The sequence below is a fragment of the Adiantum capillus-veneris genome, chromosome 10 (assembly GCF_014529385.1).
Source record: "Adiantum capillus-veneris isolate H3 chromosome 10, ASM1452938v2, whole genome shotgun sequence".
NCBI classification, from domain to species: Eukaryota; Viridiplantae; Streptophyta; class Polypodiopsida; order Polypodiales; family Pteridaceae; genus Adiantum; species Adiantum capillus-veneris.
Window position 1 is genome coordinate 62,776,871 of NC_140940.1, and position 25,332 is coordinate 62,802,202.

The following is a 25,332-nucleotide window of genomic DNA, read 5'->3' on the forward strand; positions in this document are numbered from 1 at the left end:
TACCCTGTTGCTCAATATGATCACCCATGGTTATCCACAAAATCTCACCCTGGCAGTATCGCGTCGGGTTCACCAAAAATATGTCGAGAAATTTGCGGTCTTGCTAGGAAAGCACCGGGCTTATGGCTGTGAGAGTTTGTGAGAGAACTCAACAAAAACTATATGAAGGAGTTAAACCATAGATGCCATGAAGACTAGGGTTTGGAAAGAATTGCAATCAAAGAAGACTCACTCTTTCTCTCTTGCACTCACACACACAAAGAAATAACACAAAAGAGAATGTCAAAACAATACGAAAATGAAAACATCAAGGCTATGGTCATATCGTATCATGGGTAATATGAAAGGGTTAATAGATGAGTTAATGGCATTCAATCTTGACTGACCAAATAGGCTACGAATTGTTCTTTGGAATTGTAGTTTTGTGCTTACCATAATATATATATTTTGTCTAGTGATTGGGATTAATTGTGTGTACAAATCCTCTTGGTTCATAGCAACATAACTACGCTTACGTCAAAAGAAAAGTTATAGTCTATGAGAGGTAGTATGATGGGATCTGGTGATAGAAGTATTTCATTAAGCCTTTCTGGGCCAAAGAGAAACACTATAAATTGTTGAAAGTGTATTTTTCGGCTAATCCATACGTTAATTCTAATAGATCATACAGAGTGAAAGCGATAGAAATGATCATCACGTGGGTTATTCATCTAGGATAGTATGTGATAAATGTAGATATGAGAGAAGTGAAGAGATGAGAAGTTTCCCTCCCAAGCCCTATTCTTGCCCGTAGGCAATAAGGATATTGCGGGGAGAGATGTACCTGTAGAAAAGAGAACCTAGAATTTGCACAGGGGATGAATTACTAAGAATGAGAGAGATAGGTTTGGTTAAGGAGATGAGATTAGATACATATATATATATATATATATATATATCGGATTAGAGATGAAAAAGAAAACAACAGGATAGTATGTGAGAAATGTAGATATGAGAGAAGTGAAGAGATGAGAAGTTTCCCTCCCAAGCCCTATTCTTGCCCGTAGGCAATATGGATACTGCGGGGAGAGATGTACCTGTAGAAAAGAGAACCGAGAATTTGCAGAGGGGATGAATTACTAAGAATGAGAGAGATAGGTTTGGTTAAGGAGATGATATTAGATACATATATGTATATATATATATATATCGGATTAGAGATGAAAATGAAAACAACAGAAATCAAGAAAACATCAATGTAGAACACATTTTACTTGACAAACCCTTCGGCACCATTATTGATGGAGAGAGAAGAAGAGGGGAGCAGAGCACTCCACTTTGATTGATACGCCAATTACAACACCTTCTTTGATTAGAGTTTATCTTCCAAGGATAACGTACAAGAATGACTAGTCTTCCTCTAGGAGAAAGTGTAGGCTTGGGCTTATGTTAATAGGGCTAAGTACAATTAGGCATTACTACTCACTCCCTCAATCATTCCTCTCATCAATGGCTTGAATGCTTGAGTTCCTTTTCAAGGAAGAAGAGGTACCCTTTTATAGGTGAAGGGAACCCCAAGGGTTTACACAAGAAGAGAGGGGCCAGTGTGAATAGGAATTGGAAAAGTTGGAAATGAGTTGTCCCTGCATGATGTGGGCAGACTGGGGTCTAGTATTTTGATTGTATCTCCTCAACCGTGGCTCCAAATAAAAAAGTAAAAATGTGGGCAAAAAATGCAGCGCATTAGCTACGATTTTCATTTTAAAATCATTTTCCAATTCGGATTGGAATCTTTTGTAAAAAATTCATCAAAATAGGGTCCATTTCTGGCAGCAAAAGTCTTCCCGTGGTCCCCTTAGCCTAAACTTTCATTTAATTCGAAAGGACACCTCATGCCATATGAAAGCATGACATTGCTCCTTGACAAAGTTTTGTAATCATGCTTGCAATAATGCATTAAATAAGTGTATCTTTGAAATTATGCCACCTAGTGTTCCACTAGGATTTGATTCCCTCCTAGTAGCTATTTAAAAAGAAATATAAGAAAAGTATAAAAAATACATAGAATATATATATATTGGCGTTTACCCTAGATATAGGATCTAGCTAGGGTGTGAGATGATAATGAGATAGTAGAAATAAAGAATCAATGCTGTTTGCCCCAAGTTAAAGAGGCGGAGCTATTGAGCTTTTCCCATAGTATTTTTTGATGGTAAAGTAAGGATAGGTTACCCTTGAGAAAAATAATAGGATGAGATAGAAGGCTTATTATTATACTTAAATATGAATATGTACATTATAGGAAAGATAATTATGTATCTAAAAAGTTACAAGATAGATCTTGTAGCATGCGTTCCCACTATGTACGTGTCACAGCACGACAGCGTATCGAAGGGTAGTGCAGAAGGCAGGAGGAGGTGTGGTGATACACGACCCACACGACAAAGCTATATTTTTGAAGGCGTATGATCTAGAGTATGTCCACACCAATAATGAGGTGGAGTATCTCAGTTTGCGTTTGGGTCTTAAATAGTGCATAGAGTTCGGCATTTCAAGGTTGGTGGTGAAGGGAGTTGCATTGCTAGTCATCAAGCAACTACTAGGCCAATGGCAGGTAAAACGTGATTCTTTGAAGCATTGGTTCTTTTCCATCAAGAAGATGTTGAAGTCTTTTGAAAAAGTCCAATTCAAGCATGTGAGGAGAGAGCACAACCAAGAGGCAGATTAGCTAGCAAGTAGCAAAGTGGAGGTGCATGTTGCAGGTCTATATGTGGCCCCAATTACTTATGCAGGTAGAGAGACTCTAAAGGAGATTGAAGGTTTTTTGGGTACAAGGCAATGTTCAGAAGGTTTGTCCAAGATGCAAAAGAGAAGAGTGGTGCAAAAGGCCCGCAAATTCACACTGGTAGGTCACGATCTCATGAACTATGGGTGGGATGGAGTGCTTAGAAGGGTGTTGTACAAAGAAGAAATAGGCATAGTGCTGGAGCAATGCCACGAAGAGAGCGGGCACCAGAGAAAAGACCAGGTTCTGTTTCGAGTGCTTAGAGTAGGCTTTTGGTGGCCTTCCATTGTGAAAGACGTGCATTACTGGTTCAAGACGTGCCACGAGTGTCATACTATAGGTGAAAGACGACTCGTAGCAGAGTCACAGGGTACCGTCATCGCACAAAGTGCTTTCGAGAAGTGGGGTCTGGATTCCATAGGCCCTCTCCCAAAGTCTACAAGTGGTAACAAATACGTGGTGGTAGCCATTGACTACCTTACAAGGTGGGTCAAGGCCAAAGTAGTGAAAGAAGTAAATGCTAATGTAGTGGCTCATATTGTGCTTCATAACATTTGTTGCTGTTTTCGTGTTCCATGGGTGTTAGTTTCTGATAGGGTTCAGGGGTCTAGAAGCAAACTCATGAGCGTATTAGTGGAGAAGCTAAAGATTCAGCATCAATTTTCCTCGTGTTGAGCTTCACATATAAGAGCTACATCAATCCTTTTACAATGAATGTTTTATGAGGAGTTACATTACTCCTATCCTATCAAATACAATAATGAATACAAAGGTTCAATAAAGAGGTGTAAAGGCTATCGATTAGCTCGTAATCATAAGTGTCTCCATGAATCTGCTATATAGCTTGTCATCACTATCGTATCACCAAACATATCTTCATGTTGTCATCAATATGACATCACCAAACATATCTTCATAAATCTTTTATTGTCACCAAGTTTGTCTTCATAATATCAATTCTTTGATGAATCCTACATAGATCATAGACTCAAAAAAAACATAGTCATGAAAATTATTAGCATCGTTACTGAAATAATTTACCTTCACAATGCCATAAGAGATGGTTCGCGACGCCAGTCTTTTGACAACATATATACGCACGAAAACATATGGTACATAGAGTATGAACGTAAAAGTACAAGATCCGTGATTACGTGATGCAAATGATATGTGTATATACTACATAAAATAACATTTATCAACGTAGTGATCAATGAATATCATCAAAGTATTAACAAAACATCATCATTGTATCAATAAAAATGAATAAATCATCATGGTATCAACGAAAAGTATCATGATATCAACAAAACAACATCATGGCATCACTGAGAATAACCATGATATCAACAAAACAACATCATGGCATCACTGAGAATAACCATGGTATCAACGAAACCACATCATGGTATCAACGAAACAACATCATGGTATCACCGAGAATAACCATGGTATCAATGAAACAACATCATGGTATCAACAAAAATCACCATGGAATTAACGAAATATCATCATAGAATCACCGAGAATAACCATGGTATCAACGAAACATCATCATGACATCACCGAGAATAACCATGGTATCAATGAAATATCATCATGGTATCGACAAAAATCACCATGACCAAAGTACTAACAAAACATCATCATGGTACCAGCAAACCCACTATGGTATCAACGAGAAATTAGCAATAAAATGACGAAACTATATCTCTAAAAGAATAATTATACAAGAATCAATGAACGAGTATATCATATAACAAAAGATCATGTACCAACAGTAGCTCGATAGAATTTAGATGATCATCAACTTCTCAATTGAATCGGAACGATATGTAACTAGCTTCTCCAGCAAAGTTACGTTAGTAACAAATATATGATTGATGAAGAAAAAATATAATTGAGAAGTTTTCAATTATAAGAAAAATCAAAAGCAAAAAGTAAAATTTTGTTTTTCAAACATATTCACAGTCCGCGAACGATAACCCAAAATCGGTGCAGAATTTAGAGAAATTAAATTTCTTCTGCAAAGTTATAGACCACATCAATTTGGATGGCTCAAGGGAATAGTTTCTCATCAATTCCGATGCCTGCAGCGGCTAGTTTTTTCTGCAAAGTTGTAGACCACATCGATTCCGATCCCTCACGCGGGTAGTTTCTGCAAATCGTTTTCAATTAGCAGAAAAATCAAAACATAAAACGAAACTCGCTTTTCACGTATGTATGCAGTCCGCGAACGATAACTCAAGATAGGTGCAGAATTTGAAAAAACTTCCTTCTGCAAAGTTGTAGATCACTTCGATTCCCGTCCCTCTAGCGGGTAGTTTTTGCAAAATCATTTTCAATCAGGAGAAACTCAAAAACTTCTGAGCGGATGTTGCTTTTCGGGTAAGTACGCAGTCCGCGAACAATAACTCAAAATCGGTGCCAAATTTGAAAAAACTTCCTTTCTACAAATTTGTAGATCACTTCGATTTCGGTCCCTCTTGCAACGAGTTTCTGCAAAATCATTTTCAATTAGCAGAGAAATCAAAAACAAAAAGCAAAAGTTGCTTTTCAGGTATGTACGCAGTCCGCGTACGATAACTCAAAATTAATGCAGAATTTGAAAAAACTTTCTTCTGCAAAGTTGTAGACCACATCGATTCCGGTATGTTTAGCGGGTAGTTTCTGCAAAATCGTTCTCAATTAGCAACGAAATAAAAAACAGAAAGCGGAAGTTGCTTTTCGGGTATGTACACAGTCCCCGAACGATAACTCAAAATCGGTGCAGAATTTGAAAACAAGTTTTCAATTAGCAGAGAAATCAAAAACAAGAAGAGAAAGTTTGTTTTTTAGGTATGTACGCAGTCCATGAAAAATAACTCAAAACTGGTGCAAAATTTGAAAAAACTTCCTTCTGCAAAGTTGTAGACCACATCGATTCCGGTGTGTTTAGGAGGTAGTCTCTGCAAAATCGTTTTCAATTAGCAGAGAAATCAAAGACAAAAACGTACTGCTCTGATACCATGTTGAAAGAGAAAGAGAGAGCACAGAAATAAAACCCCAAAGTGTGTAGAATACACACATGAGATGATATATATATAGAGGGGACCTGGGTGCCATATATAGATAAGCCATATATTGAGTAGCTTCACATATAAGCTCAACACCTCGCCCTATCACCCCCAATGCAATGGTCTAGTCGAGAGTGTTAATGGTCAAATCGTCAAGATGTTAACGAAGTATGTGTACGAGCAGGAAGCTAAGTGGTAAGAAAATCTAGAGAAATGTATGTGGGCGTATAGAATGTCCTATAAAGTGGCTAAAAATTTCACTCCATTCGAGCTAGTCTATGGTAAGGAGGTTGTGTTGCCAGTGTATGCACAGCTAGGTGCTTTGAGGGGTATGTGGCGTGTCATTGCCACTCAACAAGGGGTATGTGGCGTGTCATTGCCACTCAACCTCCAAATTTGGTCGAAGCTAGGAGATGATCCGTGTCAAGCAAAGGCAGTAGTCGAGTGCAGTGCAGAAGGTTAGGGCAGGTGCCAAGGCCCTAGGCAGCGAAAGGGTAGCGGGAATGTATGTTTAAAGAGGCTTTTGAGGACAAAAGTGTTGCGGGATGGTCCACATGGGATGGCAAGTGAAGGTGTCCAAAATGAAAAATCAGTGTCCTAAAGTGTAGTGCTCAATGTGCTCTAGGAGCCGGTCCAAACGGCTCGTCAAATGGAGCCCTGGTGTGTGAAGTTTAAAGCTAGAGTGTGTAGCAGATCCCGGATGGACAAGGCAGCTGGGGACATGTGGCCTGGGATGGGGTCAGTGCATATATGTCTAGAGCTCGAGTTATAGAGCATGCCCGTCTTTTTGGGTTGCGAATCGGAGCTCTGGATAGCAAGTTATGGCCAATAGAAGTTTTGCCAGGGGCCAGGTCTGAGCTCATTTGTCGGCATCGGAGGATACTCCACCTAGTGTTTTCTGGAGCACGCCAGGTGTCTCATGGATGGTGTGCACTATGGGGAGTTAGTCGAAATCAATCGCACGTGATTATGAGTTCCGGGCACCGAGTTTCGGCCTGGGAAAAAAGGGAGCATTTGGCGGTAGTGAGATTCCAGGTGATTTTGGTTGGTTTTGACGACTCTGATTTGCAGTCTCGGAAATCTCAGGAAGCAGTGAAGGGGGAGCGGGTTGAGATCCACAATGATATCTTTTAGTGGGTTTTTCCGGTTCAAGCATACCATCAGTAGGAAGAAGGGAAGGAAGAAGGGAGCAATGCTCTGAAGAAAGAGGAGAATTTTTATTCCCAATGTATTTTTGAAGGGTTTTTTTGGGAGGGTTGAAGGCCTTTGGAAGTAAAATCTTCTAGTGTCACCACATGGTAGAGGCAATATCCCACATAGGGAGCCGGAATTCACAGGCACGGTGTATTTATCCAGCACCATGAGCCCTATTAGGAGCATGAGGTGGAGAGCGGGGAGCTCCTTCCTTGTTGGCTATGGCGCCGAGCGGTACTGGCGCTGTATTGGCGGTCGCATGGCCCTGTGGGGTGTCATTTTGCGGCGATTTTCATCTAGGCGAGGTGCACGGTGGCGCGCTGGCGAAGGGGGCACTACTGGTTGATGATGTGGCAGGCCCGCAACTAGGGGCAATTCTCGCGGCCCTTTGGGGCCCAAAATTAAAGAGAGGGAGGGCAATAGCGACCTCGCTATTGCCTCCTCGCTCATGAGAGAGATCGGTCCCACAGAGGTGAAGCAAGGGTCCGGTTGGCCAAGGGACTAGGTGCAAAGGTGGGGTGTAGCACGGCATGGGTGGTAAGCAGAGGGAGAGAAAAAGCCCTAGGGCCGCCAAGCATACAATGCAAAGTAGAGTCCGGAAAAACCAAAGCGAAGGGCAAAGTTGAAGCCAAGCCAAATGAAAGGGCAAAAATGAAGGCCAAGTCCAAAAGGGGGCAAAGGAGGAGTCAGATAGAGAGAGGAAAAGTCAAAATCAAGCCAATAGAGCAGTGCAAGGCTGAGCCCACAAAGGGGTAAAAAATGAAAGATAAAAATAGAAAATGAAAAAAGCCAAAGGGCAATAGCGACATCGCTAATTTCCCCCCCCCCCCCCCCCCCCAAAGTGCAAAAGAGAGAAGAGGAGAGTAGATAGAGCAAGGCGGTGCCCCCTTTCCCAAAAATGCCAATTCAAGGTGCCAAATGGACCAATTAAAATTTAAATTCCCAAGTAATAGGCCCCCCTTATAAAAATCAGAATTGGATCAAAGTAAGGGCTTTTTTTCTGGCCATTTGGGTGCCATTTGAAGCCTGCAAAGTGGAGTTCTCTAGCAAGCTAGCCCCTTTGTAACTTTTGCCTGAAAATGGCCATGGTGATGGGAGTGGAAGTCAGTGTACATGTTCTTGGAAGTGCAATCAAGCCACAATTTCCCCTCTTGCTATTCTTTCCCCTTCCCCCCTTCTCCTTCTCTTGCTTTCATGTTTCCTCTCGGTGTTGGCTGTGTGGATGTGTGTGCCCCCCCGGACCGACGGTGTTTTGTGTGAGAGAGTGAGATAGAGTGGTTGTGAGTGTGTGTAAGGGTGGAGACAGGCAGTGGTAGTAGGTGTGCATTGTGTGGTGGATTTGTAGAGTGTGTTAGCACTGGAAATTGACCAGGCAGTGGTCTGCTAGTGTAAAGTGTTTCTTTGAAGGTGTTTTCTGAGAGAATAGGGGTGTTGTGGATAACCTGAGCTATAGAGAGGCCCTTGTTTTTGTGACGGGCGTGTTACCCCATTCCCCCTCTCCAACGTTGAGAAGCATTAATAATAAAGAAATACAGAAAGGGGCTCCAGTCTTTGGGGCCAATCTCTCTAGACGCAAAACTACACCATGTTGTGTTGACTTTCTCTCAGTTCTTTCAGTTTGCTCTTGTGTGTCGTGGTAGATACTCTACTTGGAGTGTCCAAGTCTGTCACACTTGGTAACAAACTTGGACACCCCAAGTCAAGATTCTACTATGACACAACAAAGATTCACTTCAAAACATTTTACAATTCACACTTGAGTTGACACGGCCCAACATAGTTCCGTGCCTAGAGATATTGGCCCCAAAGACTGACGCCCCTTTTGGTATTTCTTTTTGTATTAATCTATGTTCAAAGTACAAGAGAGTGGGTGGGGCTCACTCTCAGACTCTACGTCCAAATGCTCTGAGAAGGAAGGCCCTGCCCACTAATTTATAGATACAAGGGATGCCCAAAATCAGTAATTGAAAAGCTTTTCACATTCAAAAGCAATTGGGCCCAAAATCTACAAAAATCTGTCAGTGCAATTTCTGGCAGGTTGTACGAACAATCAACACAAATTGCGGAGATCCGTACGTCCAACCACGTCAGGAGAATTCAGTGCTTTGTTTTTTGTTTTTATTCTTGTGTCCTCAGGGGGCCCCTCATCACTTAGCCCATAAGTTAGGACAACTTAGGGAGTTGCTACGGCACTAGTTTGTCACATACACCCCTCTTGGAAGCATTGTAATCACCCTCGATTGCAAAAAATAGACAGAGGCCATAAACAGTGACTGTTAGTGATGGCACGCTAGGTACAACACATCTAGCTCATGTACCAATTGACAGTCACATCACATGACAAATCCCTTTAAAATTCATTCCAAATCTCAAACCATGATTAATCAGCAACGTACAGATGCCTGATTAAGTAATCCATATTGCAGTGTCATGTCTATAGAGATTTATGAAACCGAAATGTTGCAGTCGTTTCCTTTATTAGTTCCTACGCTCAAACAAGTCAAGTACAAATCAATCAATATCATATTCATTTTTTAGAATGCCAGATCATAAAGTTATACAATAGAATACTGTCAGCCCAACAGTATTCCTGAAACCCAAAGGGACATCAGTGACTCCCTTCTTGTGCATGCCACTCCACTAGATTCAGCCATGCTGAAATCAAGGTTCTATCAGAATAACTGAATGCTTCAAGGTAAGGTCCCACAATTTGAGGAGTATCTGCTAGGTCCTCCTCCTCCATCCACTTTGCATCCAATACAGGATAGTTCTTGAATTTAACCAAGAACCGCCTAATCACTTTACCTTTAATCTTTCTATCTTTATATGCCAATATCTGTTCTAGAACGAGTATCTCCTCACTTTCATCCACTACCAGGTACTCATCTGGCTCCCCATCATCGGGCATATCGCCTTTAAAAGGCTTCAAGAGATTCGCATGACAAGCATTGTGAATTCTCCAAATATCGGGCAGCTTCAGTCTAAAGGAGACATCATTTGTCTTTTATTTTATCTAGAAAGGTCCATAGTATGTCATGCTAAGCTTTGGAAAAAGCCTCTCCTTTCCCTTTTCCTTTCTCAGGTGTGCCTTTTGAAAACGTAAGAGCACCCAATCATCTTCCTTTAACTTCAAATCACGACGGTGTCAATCTGCTGCCTTCGTGTGTCTTTCCTGAGATTTTGCTAACGACTCCTGAACCTTGGCAAAAGTAGTGTCCATGTACCCCGTGTACTGGTCAGCTTCAAAAGTCTTATCTTTCGTGCTTAGGAAGGATGGAACCTTCGTAGCACCTTCAATGATCTCAAATGGCGCCTTTCCCATCGAAGAGTGGATCTTGTTATTGTAGGAAAATTCCACCAAGGGAAAAAACTTTTCCCATTGAGTATTCTGATAAAAAATTAATACTTCAAGAAATCCAATACAACTGAATTTGCAACCTCAGATTTCCCATCTGTCTACAAGTGGAATGATGACAAGAACTGCAACCGTGTGCAATGTTCTTCCAAATAGACTTCCAAAACAAACTAATGAATCTTGGATCTCTATCAGAGACTATTGTTTTAGGCATGTCATGTAATTTGAATATCTGGGCAATGAGCAGTCTCGCTAAATGATCCGGCTTGAGTGTTTTCTTCAGTGGAATGAAATGAGCTTGCTTGCTAAATCTGTCAATGACAGTCCAGATACCATCGTACCCACTCCGTGTCTTCGGGAGATAAAAAATGAAATCCATAGCAATACTTTCGCAGGGGTGGGTGGGAATGGGTAAAGGTTGTAACAATCCCTGTGCTTTATTCCTGTCAAGCGTGACCTTCTAGCATACCAAGCAACTGCGTACAAAATCTTCCACGTCCTTCTTGAGTCTCGGCCAAAAGAAGTATCACTCTACACCTTTCAAGGTGGTATCAATACCTCGGTGATCTGTACATGGTGGACAATGGCATTTGGTTAGAACATTTTCTCTCAATGGTTGTGTAACACATAACATGGTTTTCTTCATCAAGTAGCCATCCCGAATGGAATATCCCTCTACTACCTCCCTCTTTTGTATTCAACTGAATATATTTGAAAAATCTCGATCTATGGCGTACTGATCGACCATGTCCTCGAAGCTTCTATGATGAATCGTGGAAATAGCCCAGACTAACGGCTTCCGTGACAAAGCATTTTCCGCCAAGTTCTTTTGTCCTTGCACATAGACAATCTGGAAGCGAAATTGTGACAAGATGTTAGCCCATTGCATCTGCTTTTTGGAAGTTGTTCTATGACAAGAAGTAGCGTAAACTCTGATGATCAGTGAAGATCATAAAATTGGCTCCGAGTAGGTAATGTCGCCACTGCGTAAGAGCATGGATAACCGCCAAAATCTCTTTCTAATAAATCTGTGTTATCAATTCCGGCCTTGAAAACAATTGGCTCTCATAGGTAATGACATGGCCTTCTTGCATAAGACCGCACCTAGACTATGACCACAAGCATCACAATATACTTCAAATGACTTTTGCAAATCCGGCAAAGTCAAAACTGGTGTCGTAGTCAATTTCTCTTTTAGAGTCTATTGAAAGGCAGTCACCTCTGTGGGTCCCCACGAGAAAGGGACTCCTTTCTGTGTCAAGATATGCAAAGGGGTAGCAACCTCCACAAACTTTCTCTAATGAACCGCCGGTAGTCAGAACATAAGCCCAAGAAGCTTCTAACTTCATGAACATTCTTCAAATTGGGCCAATCACGAATAGTCTCAATCTTGGCCGAGTCCATCTGTACTCCTACTGTTGAAACGATGTGTCCCAAAAAGTGTATCTCCGGTAAGAAAATTCACTCTTCTTGGCATTGATCACCAACTTGTGATCTCGCAATGCATGTACGACCTGTAGCATATTTAGCTCTGTGTGTTTGAATAGTTCTCTACTTTCATGTGACTTTGTAATTCAAAAGATTGTTTACTCCTGCTTTTAGCAGCTCTTTTCCACCATGTGAACCCACACTTATATGTCCACCCTATATCTAGAGGAAAAACCTCCTCATCACAAACACAAAAGACTCCCTCCCTCACTGAATACCACAAGCTCTAGCTAGGAAGCCTCCCAAACGCACTTTCTAGATGGCAACGACCAAAAAAACTGCAAAGAAGAATCCAAAGACCAATGATGTGCACAGAAGGCAGAGGATGCGTGAAAATCGACAACCAAAAGAGCTAGCTAGCCCCGAGCTGACCCGGAATGCAGAGAGACGGACACATCCAATGAGCATCCATCGTGGGAAAGGGAGGACATCCTAGTGAATCATAGGGTGGGTTAAAATACATTGCCAGGAGGGATGGGCGCCATGCCATCTGACCCAAGTAATAAAAATGTGATCGGAAAGTCACTACCAGGGAAATGGGTGCCATGTCTATAATCCATCCAACAATGATGAGTGAAGCAGTGATGATGAATATTATGATCCTAATGAAGATGCCCCCCAACCACCTCCCATGTGGCATCGCAAGTTGAGATTCTACAAGAAGCCGCAAAGAGCAAAGCCACAAGGAGCTCAAAGCCCCCCACAACGCCAACCTCGAAAAGCACGATGCTTTTGTAGAGCATTCACTGAAATCCGGCATTACCAAAAAACAGTAGAGCTGCTTATCAAGAAAGCACCATTTGCATGGACATTTAAGGAGGTGCTACAAAGATACAACACAGAGTTTCGAATGTCTGTTGCTGCCCTTGAGTCGATGGAAGCCACCGAAATTGATGTGGTCTACAACTTTGCAGAAGAAAAATTTTCCAAATTTGCATCGATTTTGAGTAATTGTTCGAGGACTGCGTACATGTCTAAAAAGCAACTTCTACGTTTTCTTTTTTATTTTTCTCCTAATTGAAAACAATTTTGCAGAAGCTCGTTGAAGGTATCGGAATCGATGTGCTCTACAACTTTGCAGAAGAAACTTTTTCCAACTTCTGCACCGGTTTTGAGTAATCGTTCGTGGACTGCGTGCATGTCCAAAAAGAAAATTCTTTCTTTTTGTTTTCGATGTCCTTCTAATTGGACACGAGTTTGCAGAAACAGCCCATTAAAGCCACCGCTATCGATGTGGTCTACAACTTTGCAGAAGAAACTTTTTTCAAATTCTGCATGCAAAAAGGATTGGGAAGCAATGAAGCACATCTTGAGATATGTCGAAGGTATGATAGACAAGTGTTTATGCTTTGGGAATAGTAATGCATCCATTGTGATTTACATAGATGTGGATTATGTGGGTTATCTGAATAGTCAAATATCCACCTCTGGCTATGTTTTCCTTTTTCCTAGAGTAACCATGTCGTCATGCAGATCATGTCCCTAGGACTATATGTCATCTTCCGCCACCACAGAGACAAAGTATGTGGCAATTTTTGATGTTAGCAAGGAAGCTGTGTGGTCAGGTCACCTTGTGGGATATCTTCACATTCCTCAGACACTAGTGTTGCATTGTGATAGTTAGAGTGTGATTACATTAGAGAAGGATCCCTTGTTCACTCTAAGTCAAAACACATAGAAGTCTATTATCATGTGATACACGACATATTGGGTACCAAGCGCATGGAACTAGTCAAGGTTCATATGGATGACAACCCTGTGGATGACCTCACAAAGAACCTACCCTCATAGCACTCTTCACATTGCATGGAGATACTGGGTATAGGGTGACACCACTTGGATGCTTTATGGTTGTACAAGTTGTACATACATAGGCCTCTTGGGCCATGTCGACGTTCAAGGGAAAAAGATTTTTAGGGTTTTATGCAAACTGGTTGGACATCCATCACTCTGACCATACCACCTTCTACCTATTTATTGGTAATACATTCCAATAACAAATAATGAGGCATTTCAATCCTAATTGATAACTCAGCCCAAAACTTTCTATGTTCTCCTTCCTCGCACACCACACCAAGCAGGCGCACATTCGTGCACACACTCTTCACAATTATACATCTAAGGTGGGAGATGGGATTGTCTTTCTACTCAAGGCTTTTGAGAAAGTTCTTAAACCTTTTTGAATCTCACTTTTTGATCCTAGAGTCTCTCGAAGAAAGACCATACTCTTTGCCTAACATTGACAACGAAGCAACAAGCCTTACACTTCAAGATTTTTTAGATAGTATCTAGAACTTTGAAGTACTCATAATGAGCTTTTGTGAGGTTTTCTTTAAAATATTGTAGTTTTTATCAAGTTACATGTGAGATTCCAGTGGGTGTTCATGCGCTTGACCAATGGGTTGGGTTTTCCCTCCATTCTTGTAGTGTCATTACGCCAATAGAAACTAGCCACACTATGTGGATCCCTTTTCACAAAGGGTTTAGTACTCATGAGTCTCATTGAGGTTACCTAGGACATGGCTAATAATTTATAGTCACACGAAGCAAATGCATTGGCACCTTTTTGAAATGACTATGTCTCACAAATGGTCACAAATGCATCATTTATTTACCTTCTAATAAGTAGCTCTGCAAGTCCTTTTTGTAGTTATGCCAATTTTTGTATGGTTGTACCATAACATGTTATTGAGAGTGGGTGCACGCATCTACACACTTTAGATTAAGTATATGGGACCGGAGAAATGCAGACAATGAGTGTCGGCTAGGGCCATAAATACCTTCAGAAGGTGTTAGACGGTTGTCACAATGTCAATACGGTAGTGGGCCCAAGCATGCCTCTCTCTCTCTCTCTCTCTCTCTCTCACTTGAATAATTAAATTCTCAAGAACAAAAATCCACTTTTATGACTGTTTCATCGTTTCTTTCTTTCTTGATGTGTTGCTCTAGTGTTGGGGAAAAGTGTGTCTCAACTTATAACTATGCCGCTTTTAAGGCCTCCATTATGAGGAAATTAGTGTAAAAATATGAAAAATTAGCCCAACTTCCCTAGAATCGTGTGAGGTTCCGAAAATTATATATGGAAGCTCAGTTTGTAGGGAAAAATAAGTAGTGCAATAGAAAATTTGGGTGAGCTTTTGTATAAACGCCACGATTAGATCAGGAGCTATGGTCATGATGCAGCGAGGATCATAAGAAGGCCGTCACCGCAACATCTTCTGGCTTAATGTGGTGCTTGTGGCAATGTTTCTGTGCCCTAATTTGCAGATTGTCGTCCCCAATAACACGACTGTTGCCGCATAAAGTTCATGTCGTCGTCTCTGCATCGACTGCTACAAGCGGTGGCGGAAGAAAGATACTTGCAGTACAAGCGCAGTGCAAGGCAGAGGAGGACATCGTTCTGCTGCAGGGACTCATAGGCCCCTCCAAATTCTTGGTGCAGATCATCAACACGTGTATCGATGGCTGCTCCTTCCGTGACATTCATGTCTCGTGCGGCACATTTGGGTCGGATAGCTTCGTCAATCCGGCGTTGTTCAAGCGGGTAGCCATGAACGACTGTGTTGTGAAGGCCGGTGGTGCACTAGCACCAGGCAAGAGCGTCACCTTTTGCTACGTCAGCGCTATGGAATTCCCCCTCTCCGTCATTAGCAACTCATTCATTCCGCTCATGTTAGTAAAATGTTGATCTCTTGGGAGCAAGTGCACTCATTCTTTTCACTTCGTACTCAAAATTTGGAATCATTGAGAAGTGTATACAAGCTGTTGCTTCAAGAACTTCTCGCATTTCGTCTGTTGCCTCACTAGTGCTTGGAATTCATCCATTTTAAGTTATTCGCAAGAAGTTAAATTGGACAAATTCTCGCAATAATTCCCACCTTGTGACTTACCTCAACATCTGAGATTCTTCGAGGGAGGAACCAGATACCTAGGTAGGTACGATTGGGGGCAAGGGACCGCCGGCCCGGTGGGGGGGCCGATGGTCCCCTACCCCCAATCGTACCTAGCTAGGTATGCGGTCCTTCTCAAGCAGAAGCTCATGATGTTATGCATTGTATGAAAAACACTGATGAAAAGGACTCCGTTTTCCTACATGAGAAAAATTCTAAATCTTCTTGTGTTAGTTTTCCCTTGGATATACCTTGGAATGATCACTCAAATATATACACTATGTACTATGAGAAACTGGGTATTGTTGTGTGTATGTCTATGCGTGTGCCCGTCGTGCAACAAGACAATGTAGAGAAAAATACTTAAGAAATACCAAAGATGGTAGAAAAAAATACATTGTATAGTACAAGTAGCTTACAAAGAGGCATAAGTGTACATGAAACCGTTAAAACCCCAAACATGCAAAACTCAATCGCGAATACATAGAAAATTCTTACAAAGATGTCTTTCCATCACCCTTTGACACAAATCAGGCACAAGATAATTTTTGTCATCTACTATGTTGCCCAAGAGGTTTTAACCGCTCTGCAAGCTTTGCAATGGGACAAATTCAAGGCCACTTAATCAGGAATCTCTCAGTTTGGTCTTTTTTCTCCTTCCACCTTCGGCAAACTATTTGAATCTGTCAAAGCACAATCATGAAAAGATATAAACGTGTCCTCCTTTTTTATGTTGCATGTTGAGTTTGACACATCCTTACTTTAAATTCCCACCTTGGATTATATTCCGATGTTAATTGTATTAGAGACGAAGTAGGTTCCTTCATGATAAAGATGGTGTCTTTTTTTGTCTAATTATCAAAAATATAAATTCTAATAATAAAAGAAATCTAATGTTGTCAAACATGTGAAGCTTTTGCAAGCATGAGAATCTCAATTGAACTGTTGATTTCTATTTTACCAAAACATATTCATCATAGAATTGCGTTGTGTGAATAGAAGAGAGAGGGAAAACTTTTGGCGGGCTCGCTGCGCTTGCAGAGTTTGAACGCGCCATGAGAACCATCTTCTCTATATGGAGAAAGACAGAGAGCGAGAGAGAGAGAGAAATACCTATTTTTTCTCTATTCCTGAGGTGTGCAATGTCTCCTAAAAAGAAGCTATGCCCGATCCTGCCGTTCTGGAAAGCGTTGCGTACAATGCTGTTTCTTTATCTTGTGCGCGAACTGTCAATCCTGTGCGCTCCACCTGTGCGTTGTGTACGATGCCCGATTTTCTCCTCTATGCGCGTGTATACTCCAACTGTGTGCGATCCGTGTGCGCTTTCTATGTGTTTGCTACTCACCTGGTTTCTTTGTGTGCGTTGCTCGGGCGCTCTCTCTATGCGCCTAATCTTGATAGGGTTTATTAGAATGCTACGTATGCTACAAGTCCATGTTTTATCATAGGATTAAAAAAAACAAAAGCAGTATAAAACATTAATGAATTCACATGTCCAAAATTAAAGAAATCATGGTTGAAAATATGCAAAACATGTATAACTCTATACTAGGAATTCACTCTATACTAGGTCCTTGACCCTGCCTGGGGCGCTGCCCCAGGACCTCGCCTGGAACAATATCCCAAAATCAACCTCCCAAGCCCCGCCATCGAAAGTGCTATATTCCACATCCTCATCAAGAGCGCTACCCCCAAACCTCACGTGGAAGCGCTGCCTCGTCAGATGCACCCCATTGTGGCATTGCCCTAAGACCCCGCATCTGAAGTGCTAAATGGGAACATTCTTCATTAGTGAAATTTTGACATAAATTATATTTAGCATATACTTAAGTATAATACAAATATTAACATATTAACTCTACTACTAATTTACTATAGCAGTTCTAGATTATGTCCCATACTATATTTAAGGTGCGAAAGGTTTGACCTTATGGTCCTAGATTTAGCCAAGTGGTCAACACATATAGGACCAAGTGCACACTGTGCCACAAAACTTGGCCACCACTTCACTTGCCAAAGTTTAGGCCACATGGTCAATCCTAAGTTTCCAATGTTCTTATTATGTCATAAGAGACAACACTTCTTTTATGTCACCTTTTGCCTCGTGGAAAACCTAGGCTTGTTTTCACATACTCAGGCACTTCAAGCCATAATAAATTTTCATTTCTCTTCGGCAACCCTTTTGTTCAAGTCTTTCAAAAAATGTTGTTTAAGGCCAGCCTAAACCATTTTCATTTAGGGGTGTCTAAAACTAGCTTTTTGGCAATTCGAGAATAAAATGGTCAAAGTTTTATACTTAGTTTTAACCACTTGACCAATTCAAATATTGGAAAGCAAGGTCTTGTAATACTTTTCTTTGGACATCACACATTAAAACTAGGTCCCTCACTTGTCCAAGCTATGCTCTAATACAATAAAGCGCTTTTGGTTTCAAGATGCAGCACTTTCCCAACCTTGATTCCATTAAAGACGCTAACTCTACTTAGACATTTAATAGCAAGTTCCTGTAGCAGTTCACATTGAACATTTTCCATGACAGCTAGGTCCACCACTTATCTAAGCTATGTTCTAATAGAGTAAGGGGGTTTTGGTTTCAAGATCCACCACTTGTCCAAACTTGATTTGGGAAGCAAGGTCCTATAATAGTTTTCTTTGGACATTCACCATTACAACTAAGTCCACCACTTCTCCAAGCTATGTTCTAATACACTAAGGAGGTTTTGGTTTCAAGGAGAACCACTTGTACAACTTTTGTTTTGGCAGTAAGGTCTTTACATAGTTCACCTTGGACCTTGGACATTGGATACTACAACTAAGCCCACCACTTGTCCAAGCTATCCTCTATATATAGCCAAAGGGTTTGGGGTTGAAGATTCACCGCTTTTCCAACCTTACTTCCATTAAAGAAAGGAGGGGCATTATAACTAGGTCCACCACTTGTCCAAGCTATGCTTTGATATAGAAAGGGGATTTTTGTTTCAAGGTCCACCACGTGTTCAGCCTTGCAAGACTCAAGGGATACTTGGACATTGGAAAGCATAGTCCTATAGTAGTTGATAGGTGGCAGTGGGTATTACAACTAGGTCCAACCTATGCTCTCATATAGCAAAGAGGCTTTGGTTTCAAGGTCCACCACTTGTCCAACCTTGCTTCCATTAAAGAAATGAGTGGCTACGTAAACATTGGCAAGCAAGGTAGCAAGGTCCTAAGGTATTTCACCTTGGATATTGGGCATTATAACTAGGTCCACCACTTGTCCAAGCTATGCTCTGATATAGAAAGGGGATTTTCATTTCAAGGTCCACCACGTGTTCAACCTTGCAAGACTCAAGGGAAACTTGGACATTGGAAAGCATAGTCCTATAGTAGTTGATAGGTGGCAGTGGGTATTACAACTAGGTCCAACCTATGCTCTAATATAGCAAAGAGGCTTTGGTTTCAAGGTCCACCACTTGTCCAACCTTGCTTCCATTAAAGAAATGAGGGGCTACGTAAACATTGGCAAGCAAGGTAGCAAGGTCCTAAGGTATTTCACCTTGGATATTGGGCATTATAACTAGGTCCACCACTTTTCTAAGCTATGCTCTGATATAGAAAGGGGATTTTCGTTTCAAGGTGGTCAACCTTGCAAGACTCAAGGGATACTTGGACATTGGAAAGCATAGTCCTATAGTAGTTGATAGGTGGCAGTGGGTATTACAACTAGCTCCAACCTATGCTGTAATATAGCAAGGATGCTTTGGTTTCAAGATCCACCATAATGTCCAACCTTGCTTCCATGAAAGAAAAGAGGGGCTACGTAAACATTGTCAAGCAAGGTAGCAAGGTCCTAAGGTATTTCACCTTGGATATTGGGCATTATAACTAGCTACACCACTTGTCCAAGCTATGCTGTGATATAGAAAGGGGATTTTCGTTTCAAGGTCCAGCACGTGTTCAACCTTGAAAGACTCTAGGGATACTTGGACATTGGAAATCATAGTCCTATAGTAGTTGATAGGTGGCAGTGGGTATTACAACTAGGTCCACCACTTGCCCAACCTATGCTCTAATATATCAAGGATGCTTTGGTTTCAAGATCCACAATAATGTCCGACCTTGCTTCCATTAATATAGCAAGGAGGATTTGGTCTCAAGGTTCACCACATGTCCAACCTATGCAAACCTTTTTCATGTTGTAGCATGATTTTTGTTTGAAGAGTATTTTTCTATAACTATGGATTTAACAATGTAATCTTTTTCACTTACAGGATGGACTTCCAATTTGGGGAGAAAGTACATATGATACTTGACAATGAAATTGTTGGTATTGGTTGTGTGTGTAGAACAGATCCAGATTCCACTTGTGGTGGTACAAAGATAGGGCCAAGAAATGCTTCCAGACTAGTGGAGGAATGCTTGAAGGATGTGGTCCTACCTTTTCTTACAATGGATACTTCATCTCTCCAAGGCTCATTATGGAGTGTCGTTTGATGGTCAAAGCTTCTTTTGCAATCTTTTGTATTAAATGGGAACTTAATTGATCCACAGGAAAGCTACAATGGTGATAAAGAACATGATCATTCTGATACTCTAGTTACAGATGCAATACCTATGACAAGCCTAGAATTTGAAGCAGTAATTCGAGAGTCTTGGAGAAATCAGAGGGTCCTTTTAAAAGATGACACAATGATGCAAACCATGAATGAAGGGACCATCTTATATGTATTTCCACATGATTATGTCAACTATCAGGAACTTGGTCATGATTGTGTGGGTGTGGGTATTGAAAGAGAAAATGAAAGCATTGATGATGTGGTTGAAGTGGGTAGCATCACTTTGCTAAAGTAGCCCATCAAGCAGACAACAATGTTGAATGGGAGCCCATTACAACGCTTTGTTCCTCTTGATGGCATGCATGCTACATATGAGGATGTATCCAACGATGACAATGTTGGAAAAAAACTTGATGGGAGTAATGTTGTCCAGTTGTTAAGGAAGAGACGATACACTTTCATGAACAGGACTCAAAAATCAAAAGCAGCACCAGCTCCACTTTTTACCTTTCAAAAAAATCAATTCAAAGGGTATCATGCATTGATTGTTGTGCACAAAAATGTTGCCATTTTGCAGATCGTGATATGGTGACAAGGTTACGACAACAATTTTGGGGAGAGTCTCAAAAATCACGCACTAATTATGTTTATGATGTTCTTTCTATATGTTATCAGAAAGATGAGAAGTCACGATACCAATTCAGGCTAAATGGCTGTATTGTTTGTTGTAGAGCATGGTATGAGCTACATGGAATACCAAAGACATCATTTTATCGATACAAGCAGAACTTTGAAAATGGTGTGCGCCAATATGTACATGGGAACACATGTACATTGAGAAGGGGACTTCAACATACTAGTTTAGCAAGAGCACTACTAAATGAGTTTGTGGAAAACAACTCTGAGAAGATGCCACATAGAAGTAGAACAATGCTAGATGGCTCAAGAGAGACTCCATTGTTGATTCATTCAACATACAAACAAGTGGATAGTTTATGTGAAACCAACATGACACTTGACCAAATTGCTAGAATTAGGGTTGCAGAGAAACGCACACAGCTTGGAGAAGGAAGCTCATTACTTAGTGTGCAACGGAAATATAGATAGCCCTAGAGTGATGGGCGTATATATAATGCACGGGGGAAAAAACCTTCTAAAGAGGGAAAAAATGCCCTGGCGGTCCTAGTGTGTTCACACACATCACTACCACATGTATATGGTAACAAATCCCCCTTGGAGTGATGCAGTGAACGAGAGCTGGCACATGAGTAAAAGGAAGTGCCATGCCGTGAGGATAGGATCAGTCCACAAAGGGGAGTAAGCCCAAAGCTTTGCGGAAAGCTTCATGCTTCTCACGAGACAATGCCTTTGTGAAAAGATCTGCAAGGTTGTCCTGTGTTGGCACATAACCCAAGCTGATCTCTCCTGGTGAGAGCCTCTCCCTGACATAGTGGAATGCACCTCAATGTGCTTTGTGCAAGCATGAAAAATTGGGCTCCTTGCAACTGCCAATGCGCTCTGACTGTTAGTGTAGATAGTGTTGGCAGTGTCCTGTCCAACACCCAAATCAGCCATAAGGTTTCTAATCCATACACACTCAACCGTAGCTGTGAAGACTGCCCTGTACTCAGCCTCACAACTCGAAGTGGCCACAGTAGGTTGCTTCTTGCTCAACAATGATATACATGAACTGCCAAGCATGAAACAAAAACCACTTGTGGACACTCGCGTGTCAAAACAACCAGCCCAATCTGAGTCCGAAAAAGCATGCAAGTCTGGTGACAATGATCCCCCCTTGGGATAAAACAAGCCAAGATGTAAAGTGCCACTAAGGTAGCGGAAAATCCTCTTGACATCCTGCCAATTCTTAGACCCTGGGCTATGTATAAATCTTGTTGACCTGTGAGACTGCAAACTGAATATCCGGCCTCGTGTTGCATACATAAATGAGGCAGCCAACAACAGTTTGGTAAAGAGTGACATCAGCAGGATCACCAGCATCATGTAGACTCAACTTCAAACGTGTTTCCATGGGAGTGGCAATAGGTTTGCAATCCTCAAGTCCAAACTTACATAGCAATGTCTCTATGTAACTTTTCTGACACAAGGCAATACCACCATCACACTGCTTAAACTGTATACCCAAATAATGATGCAACAGCCCCAAATCTTTCATCTTGAAAGTAGCATTCAGATCAGCCTGAAATTCAGCAATATGTCTCTCATTTGGTCCAGTGATCAGCAAATCATCAACATAAAGAACCACGATGAGAAATACATCACCCTCATGCTTTACATACAATGTGCTTTCTGTTGGACTGTTACGAAAGCCTTGTTTGACCAAATGAGTGTCACCTTTCTCATACCAAGCACGAGGAGATTGCTTCAACCCATACAAAGCCTTGTTACATTTGCACACTTTGTCCTCTTGTCCTTTTATGACAAAACCGCGAGGCTGCGTTACATAAACTTCCTCAAATATGTCACCATTCAAGAAAGCAGTAACAATGTCTGATTGATGTACATCCCAACCAAAATGAGCTGCCAATGCACATAGAAAACGCACAGTAGTCATACGACAAGTGGGAGAAAAATTCTCTTCATAATCTATGCCTTTTTGCTGTGCATAACCCTTTGCAACAAGTCGAGCCTTATGGCGATCGATCCCACCGTCCGGCTTGCGTTTCAACTTGTAAACCCACTTTGTACCAATGGCCTTTTTGCCTGGAGGCAAATCACATAAAGTCCATGTGTCATTTTCTATAAGTGCATCATATTCTGATTGCATGGCAGCCATCCAATTTTCTGAATTTTGTGCTTCATCAAAAGTCAGAGGCTCCTCAACATCATGTAAGCTAGACACAACCAAAGCATAACAATCTAATGCATAAGATGAATGGCGAGAGCCTGAATGAGTACGACTAGACAAAGGTGCATCCAATTTACTGTCACGCAAAGTGTGCACCAACCATTTTAGCATACCTCTAGCCTGCTCATTTTCAACCCTTTCCTCATCAAGTACATCATGTACATCTGCATCAGTAATAGGCTGATCTACGATATTTTCAGAAACCCCCATAGGCTGTACATTTGCCTCATTGGAACTTAAATTCGTATTTCCACCACTGAAAAGAGGCAACAAAGTGTCATAAATGTCCTATGAGCTTACATTACTGTCTCTAATACATGACAGCAAGGGCTGAACAGAATCTTCCACAAACACTACATCCAGTGAAACCAAAAAACGTTTAAATTTTGTTTGCAGATGATACAACCTGTAACCTTTGCTTTCAGCACTGTAACCAACAAAAATACATTTGACAGCCTTATCATCCAATTTTCTGCGCTGCACTTGTGGCACCAAAGCATATGCCAAACAACCAAAAACATGCATGTGCTCAATAGAAGGCTTTCTATCATGCCATGCTTCATATGGATTAATAGACTGCAAAGCTTTCGTAGGACACCTGTTAAGTACATAAGTGGCACACATGATGGCCTCAAGCCAAAAAGAATGCGGTAAAGGGTGACTTTTGACCATACATAGTGCCATTTCCGTCGGTGACCTGTTTTTCCTCTCAGCAACACCATTTTTCTGAGGTGTATAAGGCACTTTACATTGGTGTTTTATCCCACGACTAGCAAGAAATGCATTAAATTCATGAGACATATACTCCCCCCCTCGATCGGAACGGAGGATGCCCATAGTACATTTCGAGACATTTTCAGCCATAGCCAGAAATTTTTTGAAGCACATAAAAACTTCGGACTTCGCTTTAAGCGGAAATACCCATGCATGCCTGGAGTAATCATCAATGAAAGTCACAAAGTACAGGTAATTGCCCAAGGACGAAGTTTGCATGGGCCCACAAACATCACTATGCACAAGCTGCAACCTGCATGTGGCCCGAACTGAACCATCCTTTGGAAATTTAGAACGCTGCATGCATCTTACCCAAAATACTGCCTTCAAAAACATGTTTGACAGGTGCTTCAAGAGGTGGCAAAGAAGCAACCATATCAGATTTTTGCAAACGCAGCAAACTGGCAAAATTCAGATGACCAAAACGTGCATACCAAAGTTTTGCATCTAAAATAGCCCTTGAATCTGCAACAGCATTTGCAAAGTTTTGTCCACACTTGTCATACAAAGTGATATTATACAGCCCACGACACAAAAGCCCAGATGCAACAATTTCATCACCAAAATTGAGATCATGAACTGTACATCTATCATCCATAAATTTGACTACAAGAATAAGCCTAGCAAGTGGGGATATAGACAAGAGATTCTTCTTGATCCCAGGTACATAAAGTGCATCAACGAGTGTGAAGGAACTGCCATTAGCAGCAGTGAGCACAATCTTTCCAACTCCCTGAACTGGATAAGAGGCATTGTTGGCACAAGTGGCTGAATTCCCATGAGGGACAGACTCGAGAGAGGTAAACAATTCACGATGTGAGGTAATGTGCTTTGTAGCACCACTGTCGAAATACCACACATGTGAATCTGCAGCAACTGACAAGCATGCATCATGGACAGCAGGATTGTAAGTGCACTCTGCACTGAAAACCCATTCTACATCAACATCAACAACACAGTCTCCTTTCACAGAAGACTCAACAATGGATGCATTTGTAGTGGAACCAGCATTTGCATTGGAACCACCCTCTTTCTTCTTAGCCTCTTTGGCCTTCAACTTAGGACACGACTTGATCAAGTTATCATTGGCTTTACAATAATGGCAATGCATCTTCTTTTTGTCCTTATCACGAGAGTTTCCAGACGAAGTACTGCCAGCAAAAGCATTAGGAACATAATTTTTGCCACTCGCAGCAGAACCATAAGAAGTGGCTACATTGCTGTTACCACCCTTTCTTTGAGAAGCAATAAAAGCCTGTTCAACTGCATGCTGTCTAGTCCTGTTTTTTCTGGACAGTGACTCTTGCAACAGCAATGTGCATAATGCATCAAACTTGACAACTTCTGGATTTTATTGGGTCATCAGTCTCCAAGTACTAGCAAAAGTCTAGTAGGAATCTGGTAAGG

General features: G+C 41.3%; 1 pseudogene; it reads left to right on the forward strand.

Moving 5' to 3' along the window:
* The first annotated feature begins 15,025 nt into the window (after positions 1 to 15,025).
* Positions 15,026 to 15,545, forward strand: LOC147448945 (TPD1 protein homolog 1-like; annotated as a pseudogene).
* Positions 15,546 to 25,332: the final 9,787 nt, after the last annotated feature.